This window comes from Acinonyx jubatus, chromosome D2, assembly GCF_027475565.1.
Source record: "Acinonyx jubatus isolate Ajub_Pintada_27869175 chromosome D2, VMU_Ajub_asm_v1.0, whole genome shotgun sequence".
NCBI lineage: Eukaryota > Metazoa > Chordata > Mammalia > Carnivora > Felidae > Acinonyx > Acinonyx jubatus.
Genome location: NC_069393.1, coordinates 83,076,201 through 83,088,700, shown reverse-complemented (window position 1 = coordinate 83,088,700; position 12,500 = coordinate 83,076,201). Strand labels below are relative to the sequence as shown.

The 12,500-nt window shown below is 57.1% G+C and overlaps 1 protein-coding gene across 12 annotated transcripts in view; it reads left to right on the top strand.

The window, feature by feature from the left end:
• EBF3 (EBF transcription factor 3) overlaps positions 1–12,500 on the top strand; it is a 128,723-nt gene that overhangs the window by 98,145 nt on the left and 18,078 nt on the right. The window lies entirely within an intron of this gene.

Genomic DNA, 12,500 nt, shown 5'->3' with positions numbered 1-12,500 from the left:
CGGGTCCCCCGTGAGCACAGGCCAAGTCCCCCGGGCCCAAGGGCTGGTCCAGTCAGGCGCACGGTTTCCGCATCCTCGTCTGAGTTGGCGAAGCTGTGGATGGGTGCAGCCCCCTCAGGCCGTGTGGTCCGGGCCCCTCCCCACATCCGTGCACGTTGGCCTTCTGGCCCGTAAAGCAAGGCGGTGGCCTCGTCAGCGACAAGTCACTTCCAGCCCGCATCGGGCGGCTACCCGTGTGCCCGCGCTGTCACTCCGCGTGGCTGCTGGTGACGTTGCCGCTCACTTGCACAAGTTGGGACTCCGAGATTACACGCGTGTCACGTGCCCGAGGCCGCACACGCCGTTAACGGGGGTAAGCCAGGTGTCTCCTCCAGGCCCTATGCTGTGATCCTCTTTCCGGGAGGGTCTCAAACTTGTGTCACCAGACAGGGTCGCCCCCGAGATTACGCGGAGTTGTTTCATACGACGCTCTGCCCACGCAGGTGCTCAGTTAACACCGTGTGTCCGAGGTTGCTCTTGACAAACGCCATAAATGAACTCAAGGTGTCTTTGCGTTTTGATGGCCTCCTAGCCAACTGCAGAAGTTGTAAGGTTTGAAAAGGGTTTGTACCGCTGGGCAGCACCTGCCGAAACCCCGTGAGGAGGCAGGGATGGGCGCTTGTTCTATTCCTACCGTGGCCTTGACGTGGTGGCGTGGTGGGGGGGCTGGGGGGTCCGTGCCGGGAGCCTGGGCTGGGCGCGGGCTTGACAACACGCCGTCACTGGCTGCAGGATGCCCCCGAGCGGGGTGGCCTCCCTCCCTCCGGGATGTGGGCCTCTCTGTCCACCAGGCGGGGGGGGTGGGTGGAGGGACGCTGCCCGTGTAAGGGAGAGCTTACACACTCCCCCTTGTAGGAAGGGTTGAGTGGGTGTGGGATGAAAGCTGAAGATTCTTCCAGCACCGCTTCCATAGGCCCGACAGCACCTCAGGGGCGGGCCTGACTTGGGTCCTCTCAGAGCCGTGACTGTCGTCCCCAGAGGCGTCCAGACCCTTAACAGCTTGGCTGCCAGCGATACCTGGGGTCCTCGATCGGGGGGCGTTTCCTCCTCTGCTGTCTGTCCCAGCACCCCGCCACACGGTCAAGGTGGGAGAGGAGGTGTCCACGCTAAGGGCTGTTCCTCCTGTGGGACCAGCACACTCTCCCAGGAGCCCAGAACTGCCAAGGAACAAGGGGGAAGTGGACGTAGCGAAAAGCTATGGGTGCGCGTCCTGGGCCCTGTGCTGGGGTCTGGGCGCTTTTGGCTCCCCGGGGAGATCCAGACACGGAGAGGGTCAGCTCCTCGAGTCTGTGAGGCCCCCCGTGTGTCTCATGCAAAATGGGGTTATGCAACGTGGGGCCTCTTGGGAGTGTCCACGCGTCTCCAACGAGTGCTGGGTGGTGGGTCCAGCCAGGTGCCAGGTCCCTGGGCGGTGTGGCCAGAGTTCCGTCCAGTACCCAGTGGGGCCTCTGTGCCCCTCCGTGTTCACATCTCACGGGTACCGTGTGTCTCTGGCCTGTGAACTTGATGCTGTGCAAGCTCCCCTCTGCCTGGTGTTGGCCGGAGGTCCTGGGCCCGGTGCCTCCTGATCCCACTGAGTCCCGCTTTCTCGCCGGCCTGCCCCCGTGGGTTTTGTGTAGGTCAGGGAGAACTTAGGGGCCACGTCTGCCCCGGGTGGGCTCTCACAGGCGGCACCGTCTGTGGACGGTTAGGGTGACCGCCGTCAGGGGCCTCGGCTCGTCCAAGGAGGAGACATTTCCTGTCTCCTCACCAGCCGTGTTGTGTGTGGGCTCACGTATCTGCCACGTGACATGGGCGTCCTGGCTGGTGGAAGGCCCTGCCGTGAGCGTGTCCGAACGCGGCCAGCCCGACCTGCCCATCTGCACAGACATGGAGGACGGGCTCTCCCACAGCAGTTAGTCTGCCCATCATCCTGGTTCGAGGCCTCAGCGGTGCCTTCAGGCGCTGCTGTCATAGATCAGACCTTCGCATCTGCAGGATTGGGTGGGGGTGGGGGTGGGGGTGGGGGGTGGGCGGCTCAGTGGCGTTGTGAGAAGGACGTGATGGCAGAAAGGTCCGGTTCTGCTCTCCGGCTGCAGGAGGGGCCGGGCTGAGCTTTGGAGACCAGCACAGGAAAGATGGGAAAACTGTGTGGGGGTGGGGCCGCCTGTCACTGGCCAGCAGGGGTCACGTGTGCAGGGCCCCTAGTGGCAGTGTTGCCCGGGCGGGGGGCTGGCTGGGTGCCGAGGTGGCTCTCAGTGTACAACACCTTCCTTGGCTTCCTCTCCCGGGTCCGGGCTGTTCCAGGGTTATCCCCCAAGAGTGCCGGCTGCCACCCGCTGTCCCTGGTGCCGTCTTCCATTTCTGCAGGGTGGACGTCGTGTCCCCCACCCCCACGCTGACTGGGCTTCTAGGGCCACGGGTTCAGGGTCCCCTCTGCCCATGCAGAGTTCTCCCACGAATGGGCGTTTCAATGAGGCCATTCAGTGAGCTCAGGCTTTCCGAGCGGGAGGCTCATCTATTGCCCCCCCCCCCCCCCACCCCCAGCCTCAATCATTAACGGGAATATACATTTCAAACGCTGTGTAAGGGATACGGGGCCCCGTACACTCTCAGGGAGCAGAGGAAAGGTGGGGTCATAACCTGTCTGACCTGGAAGCTTCTGTCTGATTTGCATTGCCCTGAAATTGATGGGGACAATGAAGTAATCACTGGGAATTGCACTCTCCCCCCTGAAAATCGAGCCAGCCCTTCTGGACGTCGGGACACGGGCGCGCAGCCCCTGCAGGGAGGGCGCCGTCCCCTGGGCATCTGGCTCCTGTCAGTCCCGGAGGCTGCCGGGACACCCTCACGGTGAACCTTCCCGGCCGAGGCAGCCAGGCCCCGGGGATAATGAACCTGCCCGAGGAGGAGGGGCCCCGCCCGCCAGACGCAAAAGGCCTAAATGATCTGTTTACAGTGATCTGAGAAACACCAGATTTTTTCAGAACCAGACCCGATCAGTCAACCCAGAGTGGGTGTGGGTGCTCTCTGCTGCTCCTCCTGCCCTGGGCCCGTCCGTCTGTCCGTCCTTCCGGGCCCTCTGGCCTGCTGCTTTGAACCACTATCAAGGCCGAATTACCTTGGGAGGTAGTGGCAGTTCACTTGATTAGCATGGTGAATTAAAAGAAGGAGTCACAAGTGACCTGTCCGGCTCCTCCACACGGGTCCTTTGTATTCCCAGTGCGTCTCACCCCTGTTGTAAGAAGGTCAAAAATGAGAGAGAGAGAACAATTTTCAAGCGGCTAGCACTTAGGAGCAGAATTAACAATCACTCTGTATGTAATTGCCAGTTAATAGTAAATTGCCTTTTAGACTGTAAAATGCAATATAAACGGGTAGGCACCTAAAATTAAATTAATGAGATATTTGCTGCATTTAAAAGTGAATCGTGCAAATTAATAACTGAGCGCAATGCTTGTTTTAATATTTGTCTGATAGCGTGTCATTTGCTTGTTTAATAGTAATTAGACTAGTCCTGGGGTAGCCTACCTGAGAAACTCCTGGTATGGGCAGACCAAACGGTTTCACATTCGTAACTTCACCGGGAGAAACACGTCAAGTTGTTAAGAGCAATAGGAAATTATTTTTCAATTAGGAGGTAGGCATTGCCGTGTTACTTGATTGAGACAAATTGGGATTTGTACGCTTCTAATTGAAATTACGTTAGAACGAAAACTCGTTTCACAGACACGTTTCGCGTGTGAGGCGTTCTTGCACGAGTGTGACTGTTGCTGTTGCCGCGAAGCGTCCACGTGGCGAAACGGTTTCCTGGGGCACAGACACACCAAAGCTGGTCCGTCGTGGCTCCCCTTCCAGCATCGTCCCGCGGGTGTCCCGGGGTGGGGGTAGGGGTGGGGGGGGGGGGCTCTTAGGGTTGACGTCCTGCGCCTGAATGTTTGGCTGACCCACCTTCATTTTAGAGATTTCTTTTGCTCGATTACAGAAATTATCACAAATTACCGGGAGACGACATATTGTGTGCCACAGGCCAAAGCCAGTTACGGATCAAGGTCCTGGCAGTTAACGGCATGTCCAGAGCGGCCGCGGCGGGAGCCGGAGCGCTGCACGCGTGGGCCAGGCTCAGGTCTGCAGTGCGTTTACTTGGCGGGGACATGAAAACGATTATTTTCTGCACAAAGATGTGCATTCAGTTTCCGGCTTGTGAAATCATTACTCAGCCAGTAATTGCTAACAGTTTGTGTTCTTTCCGATACAGTATTTATGTTGTCGTTTGTTTGAAGTCAGATTGTGCCTTAAACGGGGGACGTGTCAAGGCGGGGACCGCCCTGTCCTCAGGTGCCGTCCTGGCCCTGTGGGGTGACTGTTTCTGTGCCCAGGGCCTTCTGTGGCCTCCGGCAGACTTCCACCGTTTACCCCCCACCTCCTGTCACCCCTTGAAAGGCACTCATGTTTCTGAAGTGGTTTAAAGATCTTTTGTGTGCATTCAGATGTGATTCTGTCAACAGCACAGTGACACGCTGTAGAGTCAATAGTGCCCTTCGACCACAGGCAGCCCCAACCAGCCGTCCCCCCGGCTGGCGCTCTTCAGACAGATTACTTGTACCCACAGCACAAATGATTCCTAGTTCCCCCCCCTCCCCCATCATACTGTTTTCACTGTGCTAAACTGGATGCTGATGGCTTCTCGTCAATGGAAGCCACCTGATTATTTCAATGACAAATATTTAACCACATGTGTGGACCTGGTGGAGAAACAAATATTGTAATTATGGGCCCTGGAGTTTGGGGAAGCTTCCAGCCATGGAACCGTCTGCTGTGGCCAGCGAGGCCCCGTGGCTCTTGGCTGTTCCCTGTCTGCTCCTCTCTGTTGGCCACGACGGGGTTCACGGCTCCTACCCGGCGGTCGGAGGGTCCCTGGCAGGTAGACGCCTTGGCTTTTCTGTGAGGTTTGTGATGTGGGGCCTGCGTTTTCGGCTCAGGCCGTGTCCAGGCCTGTCCGGAGTCGGAGGGCCGGGACAGCTGTCTGCCTCGCGCACAGCTCCTGCACCCACCGCCATTTCTTGTCCCAACGCAGCCCGCCTGGGCTCTTGTCATTTGTTTGCATACTGGCGGTAGAGGGCGGATTTCTTTTTAATGTTTATTTCTGAGAGAGAGAGAGAGAGAGAGACAGAGTGCGAGTGGGGGACGGGCAGAGAGGGAGACACGGAATCCGAAGCAGGCTCCAGGCTCCGAGCTGCCGGCACAGAGCCCGACAGGGGGGGCTCGAACTCACAAACCGCGAGATCATGACCTGAGCTGAAGTTGGACGCTCGGCCGACTGAGCTGAGCCCCCCCAGGCGCCCCTAGAGGGCAGAGTTTTGCCCTCTGACTGGGACGGTGTGTGCCTGGGGCTGGCTGGTCGTCTTTGGGGTCGTTGGCAGGACTCCTCGGGGCCTGGGGGGAAGGGAGGGCACCCACCTGGTGCCCTCTGCACTGTGTGGTTCAGCATTAGGCCAGGTGGACATCAGTGAACCTGCCGGCATGCTGCCTGGGCCCTGGCGGTGTGGACATCCACAACATGCCCGTCTCAGGCCTGGCGCTGGGAGGGCTCCCGGGGTCACCGCTGTCCCCTTGCCTCCTGTCTCGAAGGAGGCCCAGAGAATGAGACACACCGCTTGTGCTATTGCACAAGTAGACTATTTGTCCTAATCAGTGACACCCATTTACTAGAATTGCTTAAAATGAACTATACCTCATACAGAAATCGCACATTTAGAGACTTCCATTCATCATCTGAAAATTGAGGGCCAGTAAACTTTTCTGCTCCTCCAGTGGGATCGTAGGCATGCATCAAAATGTTAAAAATGATTGGTGAGAGGGAGCTGTCACCCATTTATCAAGGAAAAGAACATTATTTGCTAATTTCCCAACCAGGCTGGTGACAGGGTGCTTCGTCTTTGGACCCACGGTGACCAGCATGGCCTTTTTGTTATTAGTACAAGTCAAGCGCTTTTGGGCAGTTGCTAACAAGACACATTTGTCTGTCATCAGAGGGGCTGTGGTTGTTTTCCAAGTGGCTGTGACCAAAGTCCGCTCCCTGCGCCCCGATTGGCCGCGCTTCCCGGGGCCGCGCTAACCCAGGAGGAGAAACCAACTGATAAATCACGAAGTTTCCATGTCAAGGTGAAGGTATTGACTCTCCGGCACCAAACCTGACAAAATGTAGCCGAGAGGACACAGCCATTTATCTTCCCCAAAGGACAAAAGGGTCATCCGGGTTTCACTCAGTGGTCGTCGAGACGTGGACGGGCGGGGGAGGGGGCCTGGCCCTCTGCCCGCTGAGTCCCCGGCACGGGCAGGCTCCCTGGCTTCCCTGCCCGCCCGGGGGGCCACGGGGAGAGTCACAGAAGGGGATGGGCTCACGTGCGGGGGGTCTGTTCCGAGCCTCTGGTTGGCACGGATGCCTCGCGCGTTTCTGAGAACAGCTTGGAAAGGGCACGGGGGTGGGGAACGGGTGAACCCACCATTTGAAAGCACAACGTGAAATACAGTCAGCTGAAGTGCACAGCAGAGCAGAGATAACAAACGTACAAATAAAATCACGCAACTCACCCTGGCGAAAATCTACGAGTCCGGCGATGGAGACCAAGGGAGGCGTCGGAACAACCTTTCGATGGAGAACCTTAGACGGAAGCGTGTGGGGCTTTCAGCGCTAAAGAAGGGGACTAGGTTAGGGGTCTCTGTGATCCTGGAAGAACAGAAGCCAGGACTACACGTCGCCGCGCCCCGGCAGGGATGCCACGGCCTCCTCCCGCCAGGTCTGTTTGGCTGGACGCAGGGCACGGTGCAGGGCCCAGGCTCGACCTGGACAGCGAGTGCGGTCCACTGTGGCATGCTGCACAGGCTGGGACGGGGACGCCCCTGCGAGCTCCGGGGCAGCCTGGGCTTTGTTCGGGGAAGGTCTGTGCACCTGTCCGTACACACTTGTTCCGTGTTGGCTTGGATCCCAAAAGCTCAGTCTGAGAAAAAGTACTTGTAAGAAATGATCATTCAGATCAGTTGGGCCTTTTTGATTCATTGTAGAAAATGCAAAATGAGTGATTCTTTTCTTAGAATGGTTTTTCAATAAAAGAAGAACAAAGTGGAAAGCTATTAGTGACGCGGACGATTTGCTGCCCCCCCCCCCCCCCGCCAAAAAAATAGAAGTTTCAAATACTCTTAACGAGCATACGGAGTAAGTTGGCCCCGCAAGGGACCTGAGTGTATGTGGTGTTGCACGTATGCTCTGGAAGGCTCATTACAGACCGTGTTAAACTTTAAATACAGAAACTCCCGTGGAGACAATTGGCCACTGCAGATCGTGCTAAGCATTGGTGTAAACCATCTTTAGAGGGAGTTTCTTTAAGGTGCAGCCTGGCGGTGGGTCTGTCTGTCCCTCCTCCTGTGCAGACTCCCCCTTCCCTGCCCTCGTGTGGCGGGCCTGCCTCACCTCTCCCTCCCGCGGAAACCCTGCTGCCGAGCGTGGGTCCCAGGGCCGGGGTCCTCTCCCGCTCTGAGCGTCGGATGACCCTTGAGGACCTAGGTCAGGACCCCGAGGTGGCCAGATGCGGGGGATTCTGCCAGATTCCTTCTCTGTCTTGTCACGCCTTATTCTCTGAGGAGAAGGCCCTTGCCCAGTGCCCCTCCGCCCTCCTCATTGCAGCCCCAGGGACACTGGACGGAGGGTGGGGGGCTGGGGGCCTGCAGGGTCGGACCCCTCTCCGGTCTTGTGGATCTGGGCGCCCGGCACTGGCAGGCAGCCACAGGCTTTCCCCCCAAAAGTCAGTCCATCCCTGGTGTTGGAGACCAACTGGTGCTTTTCCTAACGAACCCTCCCCGGTACAGAAACATCCCATGTAAAGTTTTAGGCCCCTCGGTGCTGGGCTGGTGGACGAGCCCCAGGCCAAGGGATTGCAGCCACTACAGCGGTTTTGTGGGTGCAGGAGCTACGTGACGCGGCTTTGCCACGTAGCTGGCATTGGACGACAGCACGTTCCTGGGCTAAAGCCTGTAAATTCAGAGGTCGTGTCAGAGTTGACTTGTTTAAATACCACGAAAACGAGGTGTGGCGGTGCAGTGTCCCCCGGCTCCCTGCCTGGGGGGGGGGGAGGGGCTCATGCTGACACTCTACTGTCACAGTCCCCATGACAGCACCCCAGGTCGCTGGAGCTTCGTCAGGGTGCCGTGGAGAACAGCTGGGGTGCTTGGGGCCCCGCACCCCCGTCACCCATGCGCCCCCGCCCCTCACGGCCCAGAGTTCTGCAGAGGCTCGCGGCACCTGTCCCCTGCCCTTGGAACACGCGACTACCAGGAACGATGTTAAAGACGAGCATGGTGTGGAAAGACGCGATAGTGAAGCTCCCTGTCCACGCGATTTGGAATTTAGCCTGGTGTCGGAAAACACTCAGGGTTTGCCCGATGCCCGCCCGCACCAGGTACTCAGCGGGGCCCTGCAGGCGATTCGGAGAAGGAGGGGTCTGGGTCTCACCGGTGCTCGGGGTGAGGCAGCCCTCGACGGTGGGTTCCTCAGCGGAGGAAGGAGCCGTGATGCCGGGTTCTGGGCTGCACTCGGCCGATGTCTGATGCATGAGCCGCGTTTATAGTCTTGCTGACTCACAGTCTTATGGGAACGGAACAGGATATGGAAAAGAAGTGAATAAAACAGTGCTAAAAGTTGCTAAGTTCTGTGAGGAAGGGACAGCCGAGGCACCGGGGGTCTCCTAGGAGGGAGGTGGTGCGGGGTGGCTGGGGAGGCCGCCCCTGGACGTGGGCAGCAGGGGTGGGGAGTTTCCAGGCAGGGAGAAGAGAGTGGACCGAGCGTGAACTGTGAGCCAGTCTGGGTGGGAGGCAGGGCTGCGGGGTGGCGGGGAGGTCCCGTGAGGCCACAGGGGCCTTCTGATCCCAGTACACTGTGCGATTTCAGGACATCTTGTGTGGAAGCAAAACCATTTTATGTGAGCACGTAACTCAGAGTCCTGTGTGCAAGGACCGTGGTTGGGGGATCCTAGCATTTACGTTAATCTTGGTGATGTCCTTAAGGGCTCTGCCTTAGAACATTCCTGTTCCTCACCCAGCCTGAAAACCAGGAGTGGGGGCCGCCCGAGTGGAGACTGCAAAGGGCAGTGATGTTGGGAAGCCGTTATGCTCTGTAAATGGGAGGCCTTCCCTGTGGACCCCCCTTCCCCAAAGCTGGGGTCGGCCTCATTCACCCCTGGGTAGACCTCTCTTCTTTACAGAAGTGCCAGCAGCGTCCTTATCACGAGACGGCGTTCCGACCAGGAAGAGCGTTTTCCTCAGTGGAGGGGGAGCTGGTGTGTAGAGTCTACTCCAGATTAGAGATGCTACCTTCACTTGAAATCTGGTTTTTTATGCAGGTGGAATTCATGTAGCATAAAATTCACCCAAAGCGTATACTTTGTAGGTTTTAGTCTGTGGACAGAGTTGCGCAAGCGTTGTTCATTCAAGAACATTTTCACTGCACGGAAAGGAACGCTGACCGTGAGCGGTCCCTGGGCGTTCTCCGTTCCTGTCCCTTGACTCCCCCTGCGCCCCCAGCTCCCAGGACCCAGATCCCCTCCTGTGCACTTGCTCGCTCCTGACGTTTCACGTAAATGGAATCACGCAGCACGTGGCCCTTTGTGACTGGCGTCTTTCACTCGGTGGCACGTCGGCCGCACGGTACCCACGTCAGATCTTCGTTCCTCTGCACGGCTGAAGACCGTGCAGTTCACCAGCTCACAGACGCGTGGGTAGTCACAGGTGCTGAAACCTCGGGGTGGACACGGGACAGTGTCACATTCACCTAAACGTTTGTGTGGACAGAGGATGGTGTCACATTCACCTTGGCCTCCCACCCCCCCCCCCCATCAAAAATGTGGCGACCCCTCCTGCTGCTGTGCACCTCGCGTGGGGCAGGGTAGGTGCCGTGACACAGGGTGGCGGCTCCACCCTCGGGGAGGAGGGTGGGCCCCGAGCGAGTGAGTGGACGGCTGGGAGTGTGGGCCCGCGGTGGGGGTGGGGCGGGGGCTGGCTGGCTTCGGCGGCACGGGGGCGGGGGTCTTTCCGCAGCAGGAACACCCCCAGCCTTGGGAGTTGGGGGGGGGGCGGGTATTACTTTCAGAGCTCATTCTTCAGCTTCTGTCTGAACAGAGATTTTACGCTGGTTTAGAGTGTGCAAATCCATTGCCGGGATGGTTCTCCACAGAGCGTTATGTTGCCTGTTTGGGTTTTAAGACCTTTCCTTGAAAGACCATCTCTAAGAGGTTTAGCAACACCAGGACGCTTGACTTTTCTTTCTCGGGGAAAGGATGACGGCTAGCGCGAGACCTCTCGTGCACAGAGCGCGGTCTCAGTGGCCGGCCTCTCCTCTTGTTTGGAGGCTCTTTATACGTAGAGGGAGCTCACGTCTGTCGGGACAGGCTTGGTGGGGGGCGCGGGACGGCCAGGGCCCCTCGCCCACCCCGGAGCCGCCACCGTGGGGAGTCTGTCTCCGGGCTCCCCGTCCCTGGAGACGGAGCCGTCCAAGAAGTGAGGGCGGCCGATACGCAGGTGCCTTGGTTTTCCTTAGCTGCCGGGCTGGGCTCGGCAGGTGTAGTTTCGCCATGCCGTGAAAGCTGTAATCCGGCGTATTCTTTGAGGTATGTAAACAGAATTGTTTGAATGCAATCCAGTAGTTGTCAGCAAGGGTATTATTTTGGTAACAAGGAAGATGAGCTGTCCCCTTTTCTGCATTTGGTGTCACATCACAATGCTGTCATCCGCTGCCAGGCGGTGGTGAATGGAAGCGGGTCCCTGTGCACAGGCCGGGCTGGGCTGCGTGTGTGAAAACCAGAACAATATTCCCCATGCGAACGGGGGAGGCACCTGACTTCCAATTAGAAGTCAAGCGTGGCATTTTTCCCATCCTCGGAAGTCTTGCTTTCAGAAAATACCCTTCGGCTGGCGGGTCGGAGGGGCTTCCGTGGCGGCAGCCACACGTGGACCAGAGGCGGGCCGGGGTGGGGTTGATCCCCCTGCTGGTGGCGGGGACCCGTGGCGGGGGGGGGGGGGGGGAGGGGCCGGAAGGGCCAGGTCAGTTGGGTGAGGGCAGCCTGGGGTCAGCCGCTCGGCGTCCGCAAAGGGTGACCCGAGGCCTTCCCGTTGGTGCCCACCCGGGGGGCCGGGCCGGGTGGGGGCTCCTGGGGCCCAGGCCTCTGGTGCGTGACGCAGAACCGCCGTGGCCTTTGTGTTTCCGTGCACGCCACGGTGCCTGGCTCACCCTGCCGAGTTCTGTGATTGAAATTCATTGCCAAATTTATTGAGAAATTAATGAGAAAAGCTGCAAAGTATTGACTTTGAGAGGAAAACACAACTCATCTTGAATGAGGAGGAAAATGCAGCAATAATTTAGCCAGTATTGATTTGGCCCTGTCCGTGTATTGATCTTCATTTTACAATATTAATTTGCACCTGCAATCGGCTGCAAAGGGAACCGATTTCATTTCGTGGCCGCGTTAATGTGCAAAGCATTAGGTGCTCTTAAGAAGTGGGGGTCTCGCACGTCCTGTCGGGAAGGCAGGCTTTTTTTTTTTCTTCTATTTTTGCTTGTTACTGAAATAGACTAAAAATTAATTTTTTTGTCGGACAAAATATGAAAGCGAAAACCCATCTAAACCGTGGCCCTCCTCTCCGCCGCGCGGGCCGCTTTTCATCCGCACGCGGAGCCGTCAGCCGCCTGAAACTCCAGGCCTCTCTCATCATCATCCCGGATCAGTTCAAAGTTCATGAAATTTCTATGAGCATTGATCTCGCCCCATTGATTTTTTTTTTGCAGCAGATCTTTGAAATTTTAATTTCCCGAGCATCTGAATTTCTTATAGATGAAATGCGCTCGGAGGAGACGGTTGATGATGAAGTAGAGGAACTGGCATCATTTTAAAGCCCAAAAAAGGGAGAGAAAACAGGCGTGTGCAGACCATGCGCGACGGTCTCGAGGTGGAGTGATGGCAGCACCTGGGGGGGCTGAGGTTTGGGGTGGGGGGGGGCGTTGAGCACCAGTTTTGTCCTCCGCGGCCACACATTTTTAATGCAACTTTTTATACAGTCATTTTTGAGAGAAAAGCTATCTGGAGAAACAGCAGGACAGAGAAACATTCTTCACTGTGCGATCATTTGCTCACAGCAGTGTTTATCACCTGGTCAAGTTCACCTAGTTACTTATCAGTGGGACATTTAATAACCTCAAGGTGATATAATTGCTATTGGCATTTTTCCCCCTTGGATTCAGCTGGTTAATGTGTAAACTACTTGTCAGCAAATAGCACTTTGTCACTGAAATCACTAACACCCTCTAGAGGGATGTCTTTGTATTGAGCAATTTAATTTTACTTTATTTAATTTTTACACATTACAACCTGTGTTCATTCAGGCACACTGAAGGCTCGCAGTCTGTTGGGGCAGGGTCTGGGTATCCTGTTAGTAAA